Below are 25,112 nucleotides of genomic sequence, written 5' to 3'. Positions count from 1 at the left end.
GGTGTTTTTATTTAGAATTGTGTTTTTATTTATAATTCAGTGTTTTTTATTCAGAATTTGGAGTTTTTTTATTTAGAATTAAATGTTTTTGTTTATAATTCAGTGTTTTTTATTTAGAAGTCAGTGCTTTTTATTCAGAAAATTGTGCTTTTTTAGAATTGTGTTTTTTATTAGATGATGGTGCTTTTTTAGAATCCAGTGTTTTAAATTTAGAATTCAGTGTTTTTTATTTAGAATTCAGTGCTTTTTATTTAGAATTCAGTGCTTTTTTAATTTAGAATTTCGTGTTTTTTATTTAGACTTCAGGGTTTTTTATTTATAATTCAGTGCATTTTTATTTAGAATTCAGTGCTTTTTATTTTGAATGCAGTGTTTATTTATTTAGAATTCAGTGTTTTTTATTTAGAATTCAGTGTTTTCTATTGAGAATTTGGATTTTTTTTTTAGAATTCAGTGTTTTTCTATTTAGAATTCAGTGCTTTTTTAATTTAGAATTTGGTGTTTTTTTATTTAGACTTCAATGTTTTTTATTTAGAATTCAGTGCATTTTTATTTAGAATTTGGTGTTTTTATTTAGAATTCAGTGGTTTTTTATTCAGAATTCAGTGCTTTTTATTTAGAATTCAGCGTTTTTTATTTAGAATTTGGTGTTTTTATTTAGAATTAAGTGATTTTTATTTAGAATACAGTGTTTTTAATTTAGAATTCAGTGGTTATTATTTAGAATTCAGTGCTTTGCATTGAGAACTTGGATATTTTTTTTTAGAATTCAGTGTTTTTCTGATTAGAATTCAGTAGTTTTTTTTATTTAGAATTTGGTGTTTTTTATTTAGACTTCAGTGCTTTTTATTTAGAATTCAGTGCTTTTTTATTTAGAATTCAGTGTTTTTTTATTTAGAATTTAGTGTTTTTTTTATTTAGAGTTCAGTGTTTTTATTTAGAATTCAGTGTATTTTATTTAGAATTTTTTTTTAATTTAGAATTCAGTGTTTTTTTTATTTGGAATTCAGTGCTATTTTAAATTTAGAATCCAGTGTATTTTTCTTAGAATTCAGTAGTTTTTTATTAGAATTGTGTTTTTTTTATTTAGAATTTAGTGTTTTTTATTTAGAATTCAGTGTTTTTTATTTAGAAGTCAGTGCTTTTTATTCAGAAAATTGTGCTTTTTTTTAGAATTGTGTTTTTATTAGATGTTGGTGCTTTTTTAGAATTCAGTGTTTTTATTTAGAATTCAGTGATTTTTATTTAGAATTCAGTGCTTTTTTATTTAGAATTCAGTGTTTATTTATTTAGAATTCAGTGTTTATTTAATTTGAATACATTGTTTTTCATTTAGAATTCAGTGTTTTTTTATTGAGAATTCAGTGTAATTATTTAGATATCAGTGTTTTTACTTAGAATACAGTGTTTTCAATTTAGAATTCAGTGGTTTTTATTTAGAATTCAGTGTTTTGTATTGAGAACTTGGATATTTTTTTTTTAGAATTAAGTGTTTTTCTATTTACAATTCAGTGCTTTTTTAATTTAGAATTTGGTGTTTTTATTTAGAATTCAGTGGTTTTTTATTTAGAATTCAGTGCTTTTTTAAATTTAGAATCCAGTGTATTTTTCTTAGAATTCAGTGGTTTTTATTAGAATTCAGTGTTTTTATTTAGAATTGTGTTTTTTTATTTAGAATTTGGTGTTTTTTATTTAGAATTAAGTGATTTTTATTTAGAATACAGTGTTTTTAATTTAGAATTCAGTGGTTATTATTTAGAATTCAGTGCTTTGCATTGAGAACTTGGATATTTTTTTTAGAATTCAGTGTTTTTCTGATTAGAATTCAGTAGTTTTTTTTATTTAGAATTTGGTGTTTTTTATTTAGACTTCAGTGCTTTTTATTTAGAATTCAGTGCTTTTTTATTTAGAATTCAGTGTTTTTTTATTTAGAATTTAGTGTTTTTTTTATTTAGAGTTCAGTGTTTTTATTTAGAATTCAGTGTATTTTATTTAGAATTTTTTTTTAATTTAGAATTCAGTGTTTTTTTTATTTGGAATTCAGTGCTATTTTAAATTTAGAATCCAGTGTATTTTTCTTAGAATTCAGTAGTTTTTTATTAGAATTGTGTTTTTTTTTATTTAGAATTTAGTGTTTTTTATTTAGAATTCAGTGTTTTTTATTTAGAAGTCAGTGCTTTTTATTCAGAAAATTGTGCTTTTTTTTAGAATTGTGTTTTTATTAGATGTTGGTGCTTTTTTAGAATTCAGTGTTTTTATTTAGAATTCAGTGATTTTTATTTAGAATTCAGTGCTTTTTTATTTAGAATTCAGTGTTTATTTATTTAGAATTCAGTGTTTATTTAATTTGAATACATTGTTTTTCATTTAGAATTCATTGTTTTTTTATTGAGAATTCAGTGTAATTATTTAGATATCAGTGTTTTTACTTAGAATACAGTGTTTTCAATTTAGAATTCAGTGGTTTTTATTTAGAATTCAGTGTTTTGTATTGAGAACTTGGATATTTTTTTTTAGAATTAAGTGTTTTTCTATTTACAATTCAGTGCTTTTTTAATTTAGAATTTGGTGTTTTTTATTTAGAATTCAGTGGTTTTTAATTAGAATTCAGTGTTTTTATTTAGAATTGTGTTTTTATTTATAATTCAGTGTTTTTTATTCAGAATTTGGAGTTTTTTTATTTAGAATTAAATGTTTTTGTTTATAATTCAGTGTTTTTTATTTAGAAGTCAGTGCTTTTTATTCAGAAAATTGTGCTTTTTTAGAATTGTGTTTTTTATTAGATGATGGTGCTTTTTTAGAATCCAGTGTTTTAAATTTAGAATTCAGTGTTTTTTATTTAGAATTCAGTGTTTTTTATTTAGAATTCAGTGCTTTTTATTTAGAATTCAGTGCTTTTTTAATTTAGAATTTCGTGTTTTTTATTTAGACTTCAGGGTTTTTTATTTATAATTCAGTGCATTTTTATTTAGAATTCAGTGCTTTTTATTTTGAATGCAGTGTTTATTTATTTAGAATTCAGTGTTTTTTATTTAGAATTCAGTGTTTTCTATTGAGAATTTGGATTTTTTTTTTTAGAATTCAGTGTTTTTCTATTTAGAATTCAGTGCTTTTTTAATTTAGAATTTGGTGTTTTTTTATTTAGACTTCAATGTTTTTTATTTAGAATTCAGTGCATTTTTATTTAGAATTTGGTGTTTTTATTTAGAATTCAGTGGTTTTTTATTCAGAATTCAGTGCTTTTTATTTAGAATTCAGTGTTTTTTATTTAGAATTTAGTGTTTTTTTATTTAGAATTCAGTGTTTTTATTTAGAATTCAGCGTTTTTTATTTAGAATTTGGTGTTTTTATTTAGAATTAAGTGATTTTTATTTAGAATACAGTGTTTTTAATTTAGAATTCAGTGGTTATTATTTAGAATTCAGTGCTTTGCATTGAGAACTTGGATATTTTTTTTTAGAATTCAGTGTTTTTCTGATTAGAATTCAGTAGTTTTTTTTATTTAGAATTTGGTGTTTTTTATTTAGACTTCAGTGCTTTTTATTTAGAATTCAGTGCTTTTTTATTTAGAATTCAGTGTTTTTTTATTTAGAATTTAGTGTTTTTTTTATTTAGAGTTCAGTGTTTTTATTTAGAATTCAGTGTATTTTATTTAGAATTTTTTTTTAATTTAGAATTCAGTGTTTTTTTTATTTGGAATTCAGTGCTATTTTAAATTTAGAATCCAGTGTATTTTTTCTTAGAATTCAGTAGTTTTTTATTAGAATTGTGTTTTTTTTTATTTAGAATTTAGTGTTTTTTATTTAGAATTCAGTGTTTTTTATTTAGAAGTCAGTGCTTTTTATTCAGAAAATTGTGCTTTTTTTTAGAATTGTGTTTTTATTAGATGTTGGTGCTTTTTTAGAATTCAGTGTTTTTATTTAGAATTCAGTGATTTTTATTTAGAATTCAGTGCTTTTTTATTTAGAATTCAGTGTTTATTTATTTAGAATTCAGTGTTTATTTAATTTGAATACATTGTTTTTCATTTAGAATTCAGTGTTTTTTTATTGAGAATTCAGTGTAATTATTTAGATATCAGTGTTTTTACTTAGAATACAGTGTTTTCAATTTAGAATTCAGTGGTTTTTATTTAGAATTCAGTGTTTTGTATTGAGAACTTGGATATTTTTTTTTAGAATTAAGTGTTTTTCTATTTACAATTCAGTGCTTTTTTAATTTAGAATTTGGTGTTTTTATTTAGAATTCAGTGGTTTTTTATTTAGAATTCAGTGCTTTTTTAAATTTAGAATCCAGTGTATTTTTCTTAGAATTCAGTGGTTTTTATTAGAATTCAGTGTTTTTATTTAGAATTGTGTTTTTTTATTTAGAATTTGGTGTTTTTTTATTTAGAATTAAGTGATTTTTATTTAGAATACAGTGTTTTTAATTTAGAATTCAGTGGTTATTATTTAGAATTCAGTGCTTTGCATTGAGAACTTGGATATTTTTTTTTAGAATTCAGTGTTTTTCTGATTAGAATTCAGTAGTTTTTTTTATTTAGAATTTGGTGTTTTTTATTTAGACTTCAGTGCTTTTTATTTAGAATTCAGTGCTTTTTTATTTAGAATTCAGTGTTTTTTTTATTTAGAATTTAGTGTTTTTTTATTTAGAGTTCAGTGTTTTTATTTAGAATTCAGTGTATTTTATTTAGAATTTTTTTTTAATTTAGAATTCAGTGTTTTTTTTTATTTGGAATTCAGTGCTATTTTAAATTTAGAATCCAGTGTATTTTTCTTAGAATTCAGTAGTTTTTTATTAGAATTGTGTTTTTTTTTATTTAGAATTTAGTGTTTTTTATTTAGAATTCAGTGTTTTTAATTTAGAAGTCAGTGCTTTTTATTCAGAAAATTGTGCTTTTTTTTAGAATTGTGTTTTTATTAGATGTTGGTGCTTTTTTAGAATTCAGTGTTTTTATTTAGAATTCAGTGATTTTTATTTAGAATTCAGTGCTTTTTTATTTAGAATTCAGTGTTTATTTATTTAGAATTCAGTGTTTATTTAATTTGAATACATTGTTTTTCATTTAGAATTCAGTGTTTTTTTATTGAGAATTCAGTGTAATTATTTAGATATCAGTGTTTTTACTTAGAATACAGTGTTTTCAATTTAGAATTCAGTGGTTTTTATTTAGAATTCAGTGTTTTGTATTGAGAACTTGGATATTTTTTTTTAGAATTAAGTGTTTTTCTATTTACAATTCAGTGCTTTTTTAATTTAGAATTTGGTGTTTTTTATTTAGAATTCAGTGGTTTTTAATTAGAATTCAGTGTTTTTTATTTAGAAGTCAGTGCTTTTTATTAAGAAAATTGTGCTTTTGTTAGAAATGTGTTTTTTATTAGATGTTGGTGCTTTTTTAGAATTCAGTGTTTTTAATTTAGAATTCAGTGCTTTTTATTTAGAATTCAGTGGTTTTTATTTAGAATTCAGTGTTTTGTATTGAGAACTTGGATATTTTTTTTTAGAATTCAGTGTTTTTCTATTTAGAATTCAGTGCTTTTTTAATTTAGAATTTGGTGTTTAAAATTCAGTGTTTTTAATTTAGAATTCAGTGTTTTTTTATTTAGAATTCAGTGCTTTTATTTAGAATTCAGTGTTTTGTACTGAGAATTTGGATATTTTTTTAGAAGTCAGTCTTTTTCTATTTAGAATTCAGTGCTTTTATTATTTAGAATTTGGTGTTTTTATTTAGAATTCAGTGGGTTTTTTTTAGAATTCAGTGCTTTTTATAATTTAGAATCCAGTGTATTTTTATTAGAATTCAGTGTTTTTTTTATTACAATTCGGTGTTTTTATTTAGAATAGTGATTTTATTTAGAATTCAGTTTTTTACTCAGAATTTGGTGTTTTTTATTTAGAATTAAGTATTTTTTATTTAGAATTCAGTGTTTTTTATTTAGAATTCAGTGCTTTTATTTAGAATTTGGTGTTTTTATTTAACATTCAGTGTTTTTTTTTTCATTTAGAATTCAGTGCTTTTTTAACGTTAGAATCCAGGGTATTTTTATTAGAATTCAGTGTTTTTTTATTACAATTCGGTGTTTTCATTTAGAAATGTGATTTTATTTAGAATTCAGTGTTTTTTATTTAGAATTTGGTGTTTTTTTATTTAGAATTAAGTGTTTTTTATTTAGAATTCAGTGTTTTTTTTATTTAGAAGCCAGTGCTTTTTATTCAGAAAATTGTGCTTTTTTTAGAATTGTGTTTTTTATTAGATGTTGGTGCTTTGTTAGAATTCAGTGTTTTTTATATATAATTCAGTTTTTTTATTTAGAATTCAGTGCTTTTTATTTAGAATTCATTGCTTTGTATTTTGAATTCAGTGTTTATTTATTTAGAATTCTGTGTTTTTTATTTAGAATTCAGTGTAATTATTTAGAATTCAGTGTTTTTTATTTAGAATTCAGTGTTTTTTTTATTTGGAATACAGGGTATTTATTTAGAATTCAGTGGTTTTTATTTAGAATTCAGTGTTTTGTATTGAGAATTTGGATACTTTTTTTAGAAGTCAGTGTTTTTCTATTCAGAATTCAGTGCTTTTTAATTTAGAATTTGGTGTTTTTTATTTAGACTTCAGTGTTTATTCTTTAGAATTTGGTGTTTTTATTTAGAATTCAGTGTTTTTTTTATTTAGAATTCAGTGCTATTTTAAATTTAGAATCCAGTGTATTTTTATTAGAATTCAGTGTTTTTTAATTAGAATTTGTTGTTTTTATTTAGAATTGTGTTTTTTATTTAGAATTCAGTGTTTTTATTCAGAATTTGGTGTTTTTTTATTTAGAATTAAGTGTTTTTTATTTAGAATTTAGTGTTTTTTATTTAGAAGTCAGTGCTTTTTTAGTCAGAAAATTGTGCTTTTTTATAATTGTGCTTTTTATGAGATGTTGGTGCTTTTTTAGAATTCAGTGTTTTAAATTTAGAAGTCAGTGTTTTTTATTTAGAACTCAGTGCTTTTTATTTAGAATTCAGTGCTTTTTATTTTGAATTCAGTGTTTATGTTATTAGAATTCAGTGTTTTTTTTATTTAGAATTCAGTGCATTTTTATTTAGAATGTGGTGTTTTTATATAGAATTCAATGCTTTTTATTAGAATTCAGTGTTTTTAATTAGAATTCGGTGTTTTTATTTAGAATTGTGTTTTTATTTATAATTCAGTGTTTTGTATTCAGAATTTGGAGTTTTTTTTATTTAGAATTAAATGTTTTTGTTTATAATTCAGTGTTTTTTATTTAGAAGTCAGTGCTTTTTATTCAGAAAATTGTGCTTTTTTAGAATTGTGTTTTTTATTAGATGATGGTGCTTTTTTAGAATCCAGTGTTTTAAATTTAGAATTCAGTGTTTTTTATTTAGAATTCAGTGCTTTTTATTTAGAATTCAGTGCTTTTTTAATTTAGAATTTCGTGTTTTTTATTTAGACTTCAGGGTTTTTTATTTATAATTCAGTGCATTTTTATTTAGAATTCAGTGCTTTTTATTTTGAATGCAGTGTTTATTTATTTAGAATTCAGTGTTTTTTATTTAGAATTCAGTGTTTTCTATTGAGAATTTGGATTTTTTTTTAGAATTCAGTGTTTTTCTATTTAGAATTCAGTGCTTTTTTAATTTAGAATTTGGTGTTTTTTTATTTAGACTTCAATGTTTTTTATTTAGAATTCAGTGCATTTTTATTTAGAATTTGGTGTTTTTATTTAGAATTCAGTGGTTTTTTATTCAGAATTTAGTGTTTTTTTATTTAGAATTCAGTGTTTTTATTTAGAATTCAGCGTTTTTTATTTAGAATTTGGTGTTTTTATTTAGAATTCAGTGGTTTTTTATTTAGAATTCAGTGCTTTTTTAAATTTAGAATCCAGTGTATTTTTATTAGAATTCAGGGGTTTTTATTAGAATTCAGTGTTTTTTTTAGAATTGTGTTTTTTTATTTAGAATTTGGTGTTTTTTATTTAGAATTAAGTGATTTTTATTTAGAATACAGTGTTTTTAATTTAGAATTCAGTGGTTATTATTTAGAATTCAGTGCTTTGCATTGAGAACTTGGATATTTTTTTTTAGAATTCAGTGTTTTTCTGATTAGAATTCAGTAGTTTTTTTTTATTTAGAATTTGGTGTTTTTTATTTAGACTTCAGTGCTTTTTATTTAGAATTCAGTGCTTTTTTATTTAGAATTCAGTGTTTTTTTATTTAGAATTTAGTGTTTTTTTATTTAGAGTTCAGTGTTTTATTTAGAATTCAGTGTATTTTATTTAGAATTTTTTTTTATTTAGAATTCAGTGTTTTTTTATTTGGAATTCAGTGCTATTTTAAATTTAGAATCCAGTGTATTTTTCTTAGAATTCAGTGGTTTTTTATTAGAATTGTGTTTTTTTTATTTAGAATTTAGTGTTTTTTATTTAGAATTCAGTGTTTTTTATTTAGAAGTCAGTGCTTTTTATTCAGAAAATTGTGCTTTTTTTTAGAATTGTGTTTTTATTAGATGTTGGTGCTTTTTTAGAATTCAGTGTTTTTATTTAGAATTCAGTGATTTTTATTTAGAATTCAGTGCTTTTTTATTTAGAATTCAGTGTTTATTTATTTAGAATTCAGTGTTTATTTAATTTGAATACATTGTTTTTCATTTAGAATTCATTGTTTTTTTATTGAGAACTCAGTGTAATTATTTAGAAATCATTGTTTTTACTTAGAATACAGTGTTTTCAATTTAGAATTCAGTGGTTTTTATTTAGAATTCAGTGTTTTGTATTGAGAACTTGGATATTTTTTTTAGAATTAAGTGTTTTTCTATTTACAATTCAGTGCTTTTTTTATTTAGAATTTGGTGGTTTTTATTTAGAATTCAGTGTTTTTTAATTAGAATTCAGTGTTTTTTATTTAGAAGTCAGTGCTTTTTATTAAGAAAATTGTGCTTTTGTTAGAAATGTGTTTTTTATTAGATGTTGGTGCTTTTTTAGAATTCAGTGTTTTTAATTTAGAATTCAGTGCTTTTTATTTAGAATTCAGTGCTTTTTATTTTGAATTCAGTTATATTTCTTTAGAATTCAGTGTTTTTTTTATTTAGAATTCAGTGTATTTATTTAGAATTCAGTGTTTATTATTTAGAATACAGTGTTTTTCATTTAGAATTCAGTGTTTTTTTATTTAGAATTCAGGGTATTTATTTAGAATTCAGTGTGTTTTATTTAGAATACACTGTTTTTGATTTAGAATTCAGTGCTTTTTAATTTAGAATTTGGTGTTTTTTATTTAGACTTCAGTGTTTTTTATTTTGAAATCAGTGCTTTTTTATTTAGAATTTGGTGTTTTTATTTAGAATTCAGTGTTTTTTTACTTAGAATACAGTGCTTTTGGTAAATTTAGAATCCAGTGTATTTTTATTAGAAATCAGTGTTTTTTTATTAGAATTTGGTGTTTTTATTTAGAATTGTGTGTTTTATTTAGAATTCAGTGTTTTTTATTCAGAATTTGGTGTTTTTTCTTTAGAAGTCAGTGCTTTTTATTCAGAAAATTGTGCTTTTTTTTTAGATTTCTGTTTTTCATTAGATGTTGGTGCTTTTTTAGAATCCAGTGTTTTTAATTTAGAATTCAGTGTTTTTTATTTAGAATTCACTGCTTTTAATTTAGAATTCAGTGCTTTTTATTTTGAATTCAGTGTTTATTTATTTAGAATTCAGTGTTTTTTAATTTAGAATTCAGTGTAATTATTTAGAATTCAGTGTTTTTTGTGTAGCATACAGTGTATTTAATTTAGAATTCAGTGTTTTTATTTAGAATTCAGTGTTTTCTATTGAGAATTGGGATTTTTTTAGAATTCAGTGTTTTTCTAATTAGAATTCAGTAGTTTTTTAATTTAGAATTCAGTGTTTTTTATTTAGACTTCAGTGCTTTTTTATTTAGAATTTAGTGTTTTTTTATTTAGAATTCAGTGTTTTTATTTAGAATTCAGTGTTTTTTATTTAGAATTCAGTGTTTTTTTATTTAGAATTCAGTGCCTTTTAAAATTAAGAATCCAGTGTATTTTTCTTAGAATTCAGTGGTTTTTTTTATTAGAATTGTGTTTTTTATTTAGAATTTAGTGTTTTTTATTTAGAATTCAGTGTTTTTTATTTAGAAGTCAGTGCTTTTTATTCAGAAAATTGTCCTTTTTTTATAATTGTGTTTTTTTTAGAAGTTGGTGCTTTTTTAGAATTCAGTGTTTTTTATTTAGAATTCAGTGATTTTTACTTAGAATTCAGTGCTTTTTATTTAGAATTCAGTGTTTATTTATTTAGAATTCAGTGTTTATTTAATTTGAATACAGTGTTTTTCATTTAGAATTCAGTGTTTTTTTATTGAGAATTCAGTGTAATTATTTAGAAATCAGTGTTTTTTTTTTACTTAGAATACAGTGTTTTTAATTTGGAATTCAGTGGTTTTTATTTAGAATTCAGTGTTTTGTATTGAGAACTTGGATATTTTTTTAGAATTCAGTGTTTTTCTATTTACAATTCAGTGCTTTTTTAATTTAGAATTTGGTGTTTTTTATTTAGAATTCAGTGTTTTTTAATTAGAATTCAGTGTTTTTTATTTAGAAGTCAGTGCTTTTTATTAAGAAAATTGTGCTTTTGTTAGAAATGTGTTTTTTATTAGATGTTGGTGCTTTTTTAGAATTCAGTGTTTTTAATTTAGAATTCAGTGCTTTTTATTTAGAATTCAGTGCTTTTTATTTTGAATTCAGTTATATTTCTTTAGAATTCAGTGTTTTTTTTATTTAGAATTCAGTGTATTTATTTAGAATTCAGTGTTTATTATTTAGAATACAGTGTTTTTCATTTAGAATTCAGTGTTTTTTTATTTAGAATTCAGGGTATTTATTTAGAATTCAGTGTGTTTTATTTAGAATACACTGTTTTTGATTTAGAATTCAGTGCTTTTTAATTTAGAATTTGGTGTTTTTTATTTAGACTTCAGTGTTTTTTATTTTGAAATCAGTGCTTTTTTATTTAGAATTTGGTGTTTTTATTTAGAATTCAGTGTTTTTTTACTTAGAATACAGTGCTTTTGGTAAATTTAGAATCCAGTGTATTTTTATTAGAAATCAGTGTTTTTTAATTAGAATTTGGTGTTTTTATTTAGAATTGTGTGTTTTATTTAGAATTCAGTGTTTTTTATTCAGAATTTGGTGTTTTTTCTTTAGAAGTCAGTGCTTTTTATTCAGAAAATTGTGCTTTTTTTTAGATTTCTGTTTTTCATTAGATGTTGGTGCTTTTTTAGAATCCAGTGTTTTTAATTTAGAATTCAGTGTTTTTTATTTAGAATTCACTGCTTTTAATTTAGAATTCAGTGTTTTTTATTTAGACTTCAGTGCTTTTTTATTTAGAATTTAGTGTTTTTTTATTTAGAATTCAGTGTTTTTATTTAGAATTCAGTGTTTTTTATTTAGAATTCAGTGTTTTTTTATTTAGAATTCAGTGCTTTTTAAAATTAAGAATCCAGTGTATTTTTCTTAGAATTCAGTGGTTTTTTTTTATTAGAATTGTGTTTTTTTATTTAGAATTTAGTGTTTTTTATTTAGAATTCAGTGTTTTTTATTTAGAAGTCAGTGCTTTTTATTCAGAAAATTGTCCTTTTTTTATAATTGTGTTTTTTTTAGAAGTTGGTGCTTTTTTAGAATTCAGTGTTTTTTATTTAGAATTCAGTGATTTTTATTTAGAATTCAGTGCTTTTTTATTTAGAATTCAGTGTTTATTTATTTAGAATTCAGTGTTTATTTAATTTGAATACAGTGTTTTTCATTTAGAATTCAGTGTTTTTTTATTGAGAATTCAGTGTAATTATTTAGAAATCAGTGTTTTTTTTTTACTTAGAATACAGTGTTTTTAATTTGGAATTCAGTGGTTTTTATTTAGAATTCAGTGTTTTGTATTGAGAACTTGGATATTTTTTTAGAATTCAGTGTTTTTCTATTTACAATTCAGTGCTTTTTTAATTTAGAATTTGGTGTTTTTTATTTAGAATTCAGTGTTTTTTAATTAGAATTCAGTGTTTTTTATTTAGAAGTCAGTGCTTTTTATTAAGAAAATTGTGCTTTTGTTAGAAATGTGTTTTTTATTAGATGTTGGTGCTTTTTTAGAATTCAGTGTTTTTAATTTAGAATTCAGTGCTTTTTATTTTGAATTCAGTGCTTTTTATTTTGAATTCAGTGCTTTTTATTTTGAATTCAGTTATATTTCTTTAGAATTCAGTGTTTTTTTATTTAGAATTCAGTGTATTTATTTAGAATTCAGTGTTTTTTTTTATTTAGAATTGAGTGTAATTATTTAGAATTCAGTGTTTATTATTTAGAATACAGTGTTTTTCATTTAGAATTCAGTGTTTTTTTATTTAGAATTCAGGGTATTTATTTAGAATTCAGTGTGTTTTATTTAGAATACACTGTTTTTGATTTAGAATTCAGTGCTTTTTAATTTAGAATTTGGTGTTTTTTTTAGACTTCAGTGTTTTTTATTTTGAAATCAGTGCTTTTTTATTTAGAATTTGGTGTTTTTATTTAGAATTCAGTGTTTTTTTATTTAGAATACAGTGCTTTTTGTAAATTTAGAATCCAGTGTATTTTTATTAGAATTCAGTGTTTTTTAATTAGAATTTGGTGTTTTTATTTAGAATTGTGTGTTTTATTTAGAATTCAGTGTTTTTTATTCAGAATTTGGTGTTTTTTCTTTAGAAGTCAGTGCTTTTTATTCAGAAAATTGTGCTTTTTTTAGATTTCTGTTTTTTATTAGATGTTGGTGCTTTTTCAGAATCCAGTGTTTTTAATTTAGAATTCAGTGTTTTTTTATTTAGAATTCACTGCTTTTAATTTAGAATTCAGTGCTTTTTATTTTGAATTCAGTGTTTATTTATTTAGAATTCAGTGTTTTTTAATTTAGAATTCAGTGTAATTATTTAGAATTCAGTGTTTTTTGTGTAGCATACAGTGTATTTAATTTAGAATTCAGTGTTTTTATTTAGAATTCAGTGTTTTCTATTGAGAATTTGGATTTTTTTAGAATTCAGTGTTTTTCTAATTAGAATTCAGTAGTTTTTTAATTTAGAATTCAGTGTTTTTATTTAGACTTCAGTGCTTTTTATTTAGAATTCAGTGCTTTTTTTATTTAGAATTCAGTGTTTTTTTATTTAGAATTTAGTGTTTTTTTATTTAGAATTCAGTGTTTTTATTTAGAATTCAGTGTTTTTTAAATTAAGAATCCAGTGTATTTTTCTTAGAATTCTATGGTTTTTTTATTAGAATTGTGTATTTTTATTTAGAATTTAGTGTTTTTTATTTAGAATTCAGTGTTTTTTATTTAGAAGTCAGTGCTTTTTATTCAGAAAATAGTCCTTTTTTTATAATTGTGTTTTTATTAGATGTTGGTGCTTTTTTAGAATTCAGTGTTTTTTATTTAGAATTCAGTGCTTTTTATTTAGATTTCAGTGCTTTTTTATTTAGAATTCAGTGTTTATTTATTTAGAATACAGTGTTTTTCATTTAGAATTCAGTGTTTTTTTATTTAGAATTCAGTGTAATTATTTAGAAATCAGTGTTTTTTTATTTAGAATACATTGTTTTTAATTTAGAATTCAGTGGTTTTTATTTAGAATTCAGTGTTTTGTATTGAGAACTTGGATATTTTTTTTAGAATTCAGTGTTTTTCTATTTAGAATTCAGTGCTTTTTTAATTTATAATTTGGTGTTTTTTATTTAGAATTCAGTGTTTTTTAATTAGAATTCAGTGTTTTTTACTCAGAATTTGGTGTTTTTTATTTAGAATTAAGTGTTTTTTATTTAGAATTCAGTGTTTTGTACTGAGAATTTGGATAATTTTTTTAGAAGTCAGTCTTTTTCTATTTAGAATTCAGTGCTTTTTAATTTAGAATTTGGTGTTTTTTTATTTAGACTTCAGTGTTTTTTTCATTTAGAATTCAGGGCTTTTTTATTTAGAATTTGGTGTTTTTATTTAGAATTCTGTGTTTTCTTATTTAGAATTCAGTGCTTTTTTAAATTTAGAATCCAGTGTATTTTTATTAGAATTCAGTGTTTTTTTAATTAGAATTAGGTGTTTTTATTTAGAATTGTGTGTTTTATTTAGAATTCAGTGTTTTTTATTCAGAATTTGGTGTTTTTTATTTAGAAGTCAGTGCTTTTTATTCAGAAAATTGTGCTTTTTGTTAGATTTGTGTGTTTTATTAGATGTTGGTGCTTTTTTAGAATCCAGTGTTTTTAATTTAGAATTCAGTGTTTTTCATTTAGAATTCAGTGCTTTTTATTTAGAATTCAGTGCTTTTTATTTTGAATTCAGTGATTATTTATTTAGAATTCAGTGTTTTTCTATTTAGAATTTAGTGCTTTTAAAATTTAGAATATGGTGTTTTTTATTTATAATTCAGTGTTTTTTTTATTTAGAATTCAGTGCTTTTATTTAGAATTAAGTGTTTTTGATTTAGAATTCAGTGGTTTTTATTTAGATTTCAGTGTATTTATTTAAAATTCACTGTTTTTTATTTAGAATTTGGTGTATTTTTAATCAGAATTCAGTGTTTTTTATTTAGAATTCATTGCTTTTTATTTAGAATTCAGTGCTTTTTTATTTAGAATGCAGTGTTTTTCATTTAGAAATCAGTGTTTTTTTTTACTTAGAATTCAGGGCATTTATTGAGAATTCAGTGTGTTTTATTTAGAATACAGTGTTTTTAATTTAGAATTCAGTGTGTTTTATTTAGAATACAGTGTTTTTAATTTAGAAGTCAGTGTTTATCTATTTAGAATTCAGTGCTTTTATTATTTAGAATTTGGTGTTTTTATTTAGAATTCAGTGGTTTTTTTTTTATTTAGAATTCAGTGCTTTTTATAATTTAGAATCCAGTGTATTTTTAGTAGAATCCAGTGTTTTTTTATTACAATTCGGTGTTTTTATTTAGAATTGTGATTTTATTTAGAATTCAGTTTTTTACTCAGAATTTGGTGTTTTTTATTTAGAATTAAGTATTTTTTTTAGAATTCAGTGTTTTTTATTTAGAATACAGTGCTTTTTGTAAATTTAGAATCCAGTGTATTTTTATGTAACGTGAGGAAATATGGGTTTTCTATCACAAAGGTGGTGTTGGACGCAGCTAGGTCAAAGCTGGGTCATTGAGAACTTTCGCCCACAGATTAAGTCCTGAACGCCAGCGAGTCTGGGAGGAAACCATAACATCAACCACCTGCAGTCTACCAGAAGATGTGTTTACATGAGTTGTACCCAGACCAAGTCAAAACATAAAGTTTAAACTTCTTTTTCTTGATTTTAATGTTAAAAATAACCATTATCATTTTGCTCATTATAAATGTATTTAATCAAATGAATGGTTCTTATGCTTTGGGGTAATTATAATGGTTTAATGAATCCATTCTTAAATAATGTTGAGAATGTTTGTTACTGACCTTCACACACACTCAAGCACAAACATTCACACACATCCACACACACCTGCTCACAGTAAAATCCAGACACATTTGATGACGCACATGTTTTTGCTTTGAGAAGAGAAAGGTTTTTGGTAAGTTTTCAGTCTTTTGATTCAGTTCGTGTTGGACAACGAGAGAGAACAGACCTGAAAACCAAAGGGGGGGCAGAGCCTGTTGGCTCGTTCTTCCCCCCTTCTCTCGCGCTGTTTCTGCCACGCCAGGCAGAATAGCTGAACCGCAACTTCTAACGCAGACTCATTACCGAGTCTTTTGATTTCTGAGTGAATTAACTTAAGAAAGCGCGTCGACAAAACGCTTTACCATCAACGTGTACCGAGGGGCAACTCTGGACCGGGTCGCAGCGCATCTTTGTCTTCTTTGCCAGCCAAGGTGACCTGGATGAAACATCCTAAGGTGACGTCCCGGGTCCAACAGAGGGTCCGATTTTCGGTGAGGCAAAACACGACAGATAGCGTTTTGATGCATCTTTTCCACTAAACCTAAGTTTATTCAAACCATCACTTCACTCAGACACCTGTTTCTTCCTGAAGCAACATCAGATGCACACCTGCATTCATCTCATCTCATGTTCAATTATCACTACACTTGGCACCCACACGCGTCCATAATCACATCATATCACTCTCAATCTTCATTCACCTACAGAAGGTCTATTTGAGCATTAACAGCATATCAACTGTTAAAAAGATTGTCCCACAAAGTTATCAATGTTGATTGTATTTCTTTGTTTTGTCAATTTCAAAATCATTAGTTTAATTTGAAGAATTAAAACTTTTAAACGTCAAACTGGTTTCCTCATTGAACTGAAACACAGACACTCAGATATTATCGGTAGTTTATGGATGAAAACAACCTTTGAGTCTTCTGAACAATATAACATTTGGTTATTGATTTATTAAAATTAATATTCCGAATTAATACGTAGCATGGTTCCTCTTTCACATAAGAGCATAAATCCATAACGCTACATTTAATGGCGAGCGTATCCAGTCTTCTATATCTGTGATTTATCTGATTTCTTACATCTAAAAGCTACAAACAACGCTTTTCTCTGTGTTTCACTTTGATGTCTTATTTTGAACTTAACCGGAAATTGTTCCGCTCACTAAATTCTCCGACCTCAGAACCGAGACTAAATTCTCGGACACCTTTCGTCTCAGTGTGTTGACACTGTGGGCGAGCTATTGTGGAAAATATCTCCATTGCATGAGCGACTTATAGAAGCCGAATCTAAACGGAATGCCCGTAGGCACCTACTGTTGCTTGATTGCACGGTAAACGTCGTAAGCCGGGTTATGGCCGTCACGCGTTACTGCATTCAGATTGCGTGCGCTTTTTAAACGGAATGCTCGGTGACACCTGCCGGAGCTTGACTGCTCGGTAAACGTCGTAAAGCGAGGCACAGCCGTTACGCGTTACTGCATTCAGATTGCGTACGTTTTTTTTTAAAGTCCGTATTAAAAGTGGAGCAAGATGCCTACTTGTTAATCGGGGAAATTTCAGTCTGGCCGCTACAGACAAAGAACGCTAGGCCTGGCCGGGGAGCTAAGCTAGCGCCACAGTTAGACAAATAGGGCACGCGTCCCGTTAAATTGTCATCTTTTCTGGCACAGTCAGTCTGTGTCCTCACAAAACCCGCATTGGCGGTGATTCTTGTAAATCGCTACGGTGTGTAGAATCTACATTTTGCTACGTTTGTCCGTCTGATACCAACACGGCAGCGTAGGGTTTGTTATTTTTTTTATTATTTTTATTTTGGACCGGTGAACGGGTCGGCTTTCACAGCCTCTGTTGCTCGGTTCCATGCCTTTTTCTTCCATCTTGTGAAGTAGTGTGTATTCATTTCTCTATCAACAATTCCTTGTTTTACCCTGTGTCATAAAGTTAAGTAGGCTACGGTCAGTCCTTGTTGTGTGAGACATATTAAGGAATCTGCCCGGAGTTTTACGTCGGCTCAGAAGGTAAAAACGCGAGTTGCTCTGAACTTAATGGGAGATGGACGAGACACGACAAAATCTTTCTTGCACTGTTACACCTGATGTAAGGTTCTCTGACGTTCTGCTTCCAGAACATGCCAAGACACAGGAAATTCACCGGCCGAGCATCGCTGGTCCCTCCGCCCGCCCGAACGGGCCCGTTTTAGCCGGGTGCCGCCGGTCGGGAACAGTGGGGACTAGTGGCTGCGGTTCGGTGCCAGCTGCACTGGGTCGGAGGTGGTTCTGGTCTGCAATTCATGACGTGAATTCAAACAACATGCTGTTTACAGTCATAACGCTTTTTCTTTACCTTTGTTTCTTCCAGGGGGTCAAAAACCCACCATCAACATCAAGGTTTGAAATAAACAACACTTTCTCTGCTGCTTTTAAGCTGAATAAATCTCTTGAGCCTATGGTTAACCTCTCTGACAAACAGGTTGTGCTTAACCCTTTGGTTCCTAATGCTTCTCCTCTGTCATCCATGTTAGAGGCTGAACATCTCTCCAGCATGGGTGTGAAATCTTCAGGCTGTGACCCACCGCTTCAGGCAGAGGTCTGTTTTACTCGTCAGTCCGCCTCATGCACAAACCAGCTTCTTTATCGGGGCGTGATGGAAACGTCAGCCGCCGTGAAACACTTGTGGTCTCCGGACGGAGCTACCATGCCATTTAAGGGGTTTGTGCCCGGACATCTTGACCTTTATGTGAGTGACCTTGTCACTTTTCAGTTTGTGACCTCTGCTAATACGGTGGCCAATTCTTTTCTCCTTTCACAGGGGTGTGACTTAGTCTCGGGCCTCTGTGCTCTCTTTCCTGTGATTTCTCTTACAGGTGACCACGACGACGCAGAAAACCCTGCGGTTTCCAGCAGTCCTGTGGTCAGTGGCGATATTAAAGGTGGCTCGGTGGTTGCTGCGCACACCTCTCTCACGGGCTCGGGAAGGCAACCCGGCCCGGGAGGTGTAGGTGCGTGCAGCGATGCTCTGCTCGGGGCCCCTCCTGACAAAGGGGGGGTGCTGAGTGGCTCTGAGTTTTCCGTTGCGGACTTCAACCGGTTCGGGGGAATGCCTCCTCCGAGCGGGCGGGTCATTGCAGAACTCGACACTGACCTTCCTCCAATTCAGCTGACAACATTGACCTCCGACCCGGAGTTAGGTGCTTCACCTTCTACGGGGCGGAGTTCTAGTCGGTCTGTAAATACTCTGGTTAAACCGGGTTTTTCTGATTCAGTGTGGGAACCTCCATCATTCTTGGGAATAAAGTATTCTTGGCTTCAGTTTTCAGGACAGACCATGTTCCTAAAGCTAGCATCATGTCTGTATCTGATTCTAAACATGGCTAGGTTTGCTTTGACACCCGTGACACAACCATCCTTGGATCACTCCTTTTCAGAACCTCCAAGTCCAACACCTCCGGGTCTTTGGACGTCTGAACACCTACTCTTTCAGCACGATTTAGGTGACAATGTGCATCTTCTTGGTATTAGGGCTTTTAAGAGCTTAAGAACTGTTCTTTGTTATGCTTCTCCTGTCTCACAGACACGGCATAAGTTTGAGAAACAAAAGGGGGGTGGGGAGCCTCCTCCCGCTTTGCGAGCATCATTTTCGCATTTCCAGTTCACTACCATTTCTGATCACAACAAAGTCGCCTCCGTTAAGCTGCAACCCAACTTTGAGCAGGTAAAATCAGGTTCTGATTTAACAGCTAAACCATCAGCTTCGCTCCAGTTCCAAACGGGACCCTCAGGTAAATTCAAACAAGTTTCCCTGTGGGTTCGTAACACCAGATACAAACAGTTTGATAACCAAATCGCTTATGAGCCTGCTCCCACAGATACGTCCAAACTCGTGTCTCTGTGGGTCCGCAATACCAGATTCAAAACTCTATTCTGACCGACTCTATTCTGACCGGATTCTTTTCCACTGACTGGTGGACCGTTACAAATTATCTCGTTTGTGGGATGAATTTTTAACAAATGTGATATCCTTTGAGTTTTTTTTCAGGTTACCTGCCTCCAGCCAGGGTCCTGTTACTAACTCACATCTTTAGGGATTACTAACCTACTGATTTACATTTTTAGAACTGATTTACATCTCTATCTTTTTATTAGTGCTTTGTGTAGCATGATTATATTTGATTACAAATTTAATTTTATTTTGTTGCTATTTCCCTTAAAGGGCCAGAAGCCAATTTGCCCTTCATTTTCATGATTGTTTCCTTTATATATATGCCTTTAATTAATGCAGCCTGCTGAGTTTCACATATCAGTTAGGATTTACTTTCTTTTATTTGTGTTTTCACTGCATCACGTTTTTACATGACACGTAGAACAGGGTGCAGAACATTTCTTCTTTAGATAATTCACAAAAGGCACCCACATTTTCCCAGAGGCACCCATAGATAGGTTTTGATTGATTTCTTTGTTTTGCATCAAATGCTATCTGTCGTGTGGGCTGTCTCACTTTGTCTCCTTCTCCGAGCTCGTATGGACTACATCCCATCAGAGGGGCCGTCTTCACCATCCTTCAACTGGTTTTCTGTCGCATGGGGCGTCGGTCGTGATTCGAGATGGGTCGAGGTCGTCACTGGACTTCGCCTGGACTACGCCTGAGGAATACTTCATCTGCCCAGCTCCGTGTGGCACACGAGCTGCTTATCCTTTGCATACCTTTGCATTATTGCTGATGAAATTAACTGCTATTGAAATAGCTCTGCTTTCAAGATTTCCTAAGTGGATTACTTTACAATGATTGCAACAGTTTTGGCCTTAATCATCTGATCAGGATAGACTCCCTTCTACACGAGACCTGTGGTGACGCTTCATCGTTCCTGCCTTCATCTGGGATGTCTACCTTCACGAGTACATCACGTTATTGTGTTTGTAACGGCAGGTGGCCTGTGCTTGACCACCATGTCGTCACAAAAAGGGGGGGTATGTAACGTGAGGAAATATGGGTTTTCTATCACAAAGGTGGTGTTGGACGCAGCTAGGTCAAAGCTGGGTCATTGAGAACTTTCGCCCACAGATTAAGTCCTGAACGCCAGCGAGTCTGGGAGGAAACCATAGCATCAACCACCTGCAGTCTACCAGAAGATGTGTTTACATGAGTTGTACCCAGACCAAGTCAAAACATAAAGTTTAAACTTCTTTTTCTTGATTTTAATGTTAAAAATAACCATTATCATTTTGCTCATTATAAATGTATTTAATCAAATGAATGGTTCTTATGCTTTGGGGTAATTATAATGGTTTAATGAATCCATTCTTAAATAATGTTGAGAATGTTTGTTACTGACCTTCACACACACTCAAGCACAAACATTCACACACATCCACACACACCTGCTCACAGTAAAATCCAGACACATTTGATGACGCACATGTTTTTGCTTTGAGAAGAGAAAGGTTTTTGGTAAGTTTTCAGTCTTTTGATTCAGTTCGTGTTGGACAACGAGAGAGAACAGACCTGAAAACCAAAGGGGGGGCAGAGCCTGTTGGCTCGTTCTTCCCCGCTTCTCTCGCGCTGTTTCTGCCACGCCAGGCAGAATAGCTGAACCGCAACTTCTAACGCAGACTCATTACCGAGTCTTTTGATTTCTGAGTGAATTAACTTAAGAAAGCGCGTCGACAAAACGCTTTACCATCAACGTGTACCGAGGGGCAACTCTGGACCGGGTCGCAGCGCATCTTTGTCTTCTTTGCCAGCCAAGGTGACCTGGATGAAACATCCTAAGGTGACGTCCCGGGTCCAACAGAGGGTCCGATTTTCGGTGAGGCAAAACACGACAGATAGCGTTTTGATGCATCTTTTCCACTAAACCTAAGTTTATTCAAACCATCACTTCACTCAGACACCTGTTTCTTCCTGAAGCAACATCAGATGCACACATGCATTCATCTCATCTCATGTTCAATTCTCACTACACTTGGCACCCACACGCGTCCATAATCACATCATATCACTCTCAATCTTCATTCACCTACAGAAGGTCTATTTGAGCATTAACAGCATATCAACTGTTAAAAAGATTGTCCCACAAAGTTATCAATGTTGATTGTATTTCTTTGTTTTGTCAATTTCAAAATCATTAGTTTAATTTGAAGAATTAAAACTTTTAAACGTCAAACTGGTTTCCTCATTGAACTGAAACACAGACACTCAGATATTATCGGCAGTTTATGGATGAAAACAACCTTTGAGTCTTCTGAACAATATAACATTTGGTTATTGATTTATTAAAATTAATATTCCGAATTAATACGTAGCATGGTTTCTCTTCAATAAAAGAGCATAAATCCATAACGCTACATTTATTAGAATTCAGTGTTTTTTAATTACAATTTGGTGTTTTTATTTAGAATTGTGTGTTTTATTTAGAATTCAGTGTTTTTTATTCAGAATTTGGTGTTTTTTCTTTAGAAGTCAGTGCTTTTTATTCAGAAAATTGTGCTTTTTTTTAGATTTCTGTTTTTTATTAGATGTTGGTGCTTTTTTAGAATCCAGTGTTTTTAATTTAGAATTCAGTGTTTTTTATTTAGAATTCACTGATTTTAATTTAGAATTCAGTGCTTTTTATTTTGAATACAGTGTTTATTTATTTAGAATTCAGTGTTTTTTAATTTAGAATTCAGTGTTTTTTGTGTAGCATACAGTGTATTTAATTTAGAATTCAGTGTTTTTATTTAGAATTCAGTGTTTTCTATTGAGAATTTGGATTTTTTTAGAATTCTGTGTTTTTCTAATTAGAATTCAGTAGTTTTTTAATTTAGAATTCAGTGTTTTTTATTTAGACTTCAGTGCTTTTTATTTAGAATTCAGTGCTTTTTTATTTAGAATTCAGTGTTTTTTTATTTAGAATTTAGTGTTTTTTTATTTAGAATTCAGTGTTTTTATTTAGAATTCAGTGTTTTTTATTTAGAATTCAGTGGTTTTTTTATTTAGAATTTAGTGCTTTTTTTAATTAAGAATCCAGTGTATTTTTCTTAGAATTCAGTGGTTTTTTTTATTACAATTGTGTTTTTTTATTTAGAATTTATTGTTTTTTATTTAGAATTCAGTGTTTTTTATTTAGATGTCAGTGCTTTTTATTCAGAAAATTGTCCTTTTTTTATAATTGTGTTTTTATTAGATGTTGGTGCTTTTTTAGAATTCAGTGTTTTTTATTTAGAATTCAGTGCTTTTTATTTAGATTTCAGTGCTTTTTTATTTAGAATTCAGTGTTTATTTATTTAGAATACAGTGTTTTTCATTTAGAATTCAGTGTTTTTTTATTTAGAATACAGTGTAATTATTTAGAAATCAGTGGGTTTTTTATTTAGAATACATTGTTTTTAATTTAGAATTCAGTGGTTTTTATTGAGAACTTGGATATTTTTTTAGAATTCAGTGTTTTTCTATTTAGAATTCAGTGCTTTTTTAATTTAGAATTTGGTGTTTTTTATTTAGAATTCAGTGTTTTTTAATTAGAATTCAGTGTTTTTTACTCAGAATTTGGTGTTTTTTATTTAGAATTAAGTGTTTTTTATTTAGAATTCAGTGTTTTTATTTTAGAATTCAGTGTTTTTTATTTAGAATTCAGTGCTTTTTATTTAGAATTCAGTGTTTTGTACTGAGAATTTGGATAATTTTTTTAGAAGTCAGTCTTTTTCTATTTAGAATTCAGTGCTTTTTAATTTAGAATTTGGTGTTTTTTATTTAGACTTCAGTGTTTTTTCATTTAGAATTCAGTGCTTTTTTATTTAGAATTTGGTGTTTTTATTTAGAATTCTGTGTTTTTTTATTTAGAATTCAGTGCTTTTTTAAATTTAGAATCCAGTGTATTTTTATTAGAATTCAGTGTTTTTTTAATTAGAATTTGGTGTTTTTATTTAGAATTGTGTGTTTTATTTAGAATTCAGTGTTTTTTATTCAGAATTTGGTGTTTTTTATTTAGAAGTCAGTGCTTTTTATTCAGAAAATTGTGCTTTTTGTTAGATTTGTGTGTTTTATTAGATGTTGGTGCTTTTTTAGAATCCAGTGTTTTTAATTTAGAATTCAGTGTTTTTCATTTAGAATTCAGTGCTTTTTATTTAGAATTCAGTGCTTTTTATTTTGAATTCAGTGATTATTTATTTAGAATTCAGTGTTTTTCTATTTAGAATTTAGTGCTTTTAAAATTTAGAATATGGTGTTTTTTATTTATAATTCAGTGTTTTTTTTATTTAGAATTCAGTGCTTTTATTTAGAATTAAGTGTTTTTTATTTAGAATTCAGTGGTTTTTATTTAGAATTCAGTGTATTTATTTAGAATTCACTGTTTTTTATTTAGAATTCGGTGTATTTTTAATCAGAATTCAGTGTTTTTTATTTAGAATCCATTGCCTTTTATTTAAAATTCAGTGCGTTTTTATTTAGAATGCAGTGTTTTTCATTTAGAAATCAGTGTTTTTTTTTACTTAGAATTCAGGGTATTTATTTAGAATTCAGTGTGTTTTATTTAGAATACAGTGTTTTTAATTTAGAATTCAGTGTGTTTTATTTAGAATACAGTGTTTTTAATTTAGAAGTCAGTGTTTTTCTATTTAGAATTCGGTGCTTTTATTATTTAGAATTTGGTGTTTTTATTTAGAATTCAGTGGTTTTTTTAATTTAGAATTCAGTGCTTTTTATAATTTAGAATCCAGTGTATTTTTATTAGAATTCAGTGTTTTTTTATTACAATTCGGTGTTTTTATTTAGAATTGTGATTTAATTTAGAATTCAGTTTTTTACTCAGAATTTGGTGTTTTTTATTTAGAATTAAGTATTTTTTATTTAGAATTCAGTGTTTTTTATTTAGAATTAAGTGCTTTTATTTAGAATTTGGTGTTTTTATTTAACATTCAGTGGTTTTTTTCATTTAGAATTCAGTGCTTTTTTAACGTTAGAATCCCGGGTATTTTTATTAGAATTCAGTGTTTTTTTATTACAATTCGGTGTTTTTATTTAGAAATGTGATTTTATTTAGAATTCAGTGTTTTTTATTTAGAATTTGGTGTTTTTTTATTTAGAATTAAGTGTTTTTTATATAGAATTCAGTGTTTTTTTAGAAGCCAGTGCTTTTTATTCAGAAAATTGTGCTTTTTTTAGAATTGTGTTTTTATTAGATGTTGGTGCTTTGTTAGAATTCAGTGTTTTTTATATATAATTCAGTGTTTTTTATTTAGAATTCAGTGCTTTTTATTTAGAATTCATTGCTTTGTATTTTGAATTCAGTGTTTATTTATTTAGAATTCTGTGTTTTTTATTTAGAATTCAGTGTAATTATTTAGAATTCAGTGTTTTTTATTTAGAATTCAGTGTTTTTTTATTTGGAATACAGGGTATTTATTTAGAATTCAGTGTTTTTTATTTAGAATTCAGTGTTTTGTATTGAGAATTTGGATATTTTTTTTAGAAGTCAGTGTTTTTCTATTTAGAATTCAGTGCTTTTTAATTTAGAATTTGGTGTTTTTTATTTAGACTTCAGTGTTTTTTTATTTAGAATTTGGTGTTTTTATTTATAATTCAGTGTTTTTTTTATTTAGAATTCAGTGCTATTTTAAATTTAGAATCCAGTGTATTTTTATTAGAATTCAGTGTTTTTTAATTAGAATTCGTTGTT

This window comes from Nothobranchius furzeri, chromosome 10 (assembly GCF_043380555.1).
Source record: "Nothobranchius furzeri strain GRZ-AD chromosome 10, NfurGRZ-RIMD1, whole genome shotgun sequence".
Taxonomy (NCBI): Eukaryota; Metazoa; Chordata; class Actinopteri; order Cyprinodontiformes; family Nothobranchiidae; genus Nothobranchius; species Nothobranchius furzeri.
This window is presented reverse-complemented; position numbering follows the sequence as displayed.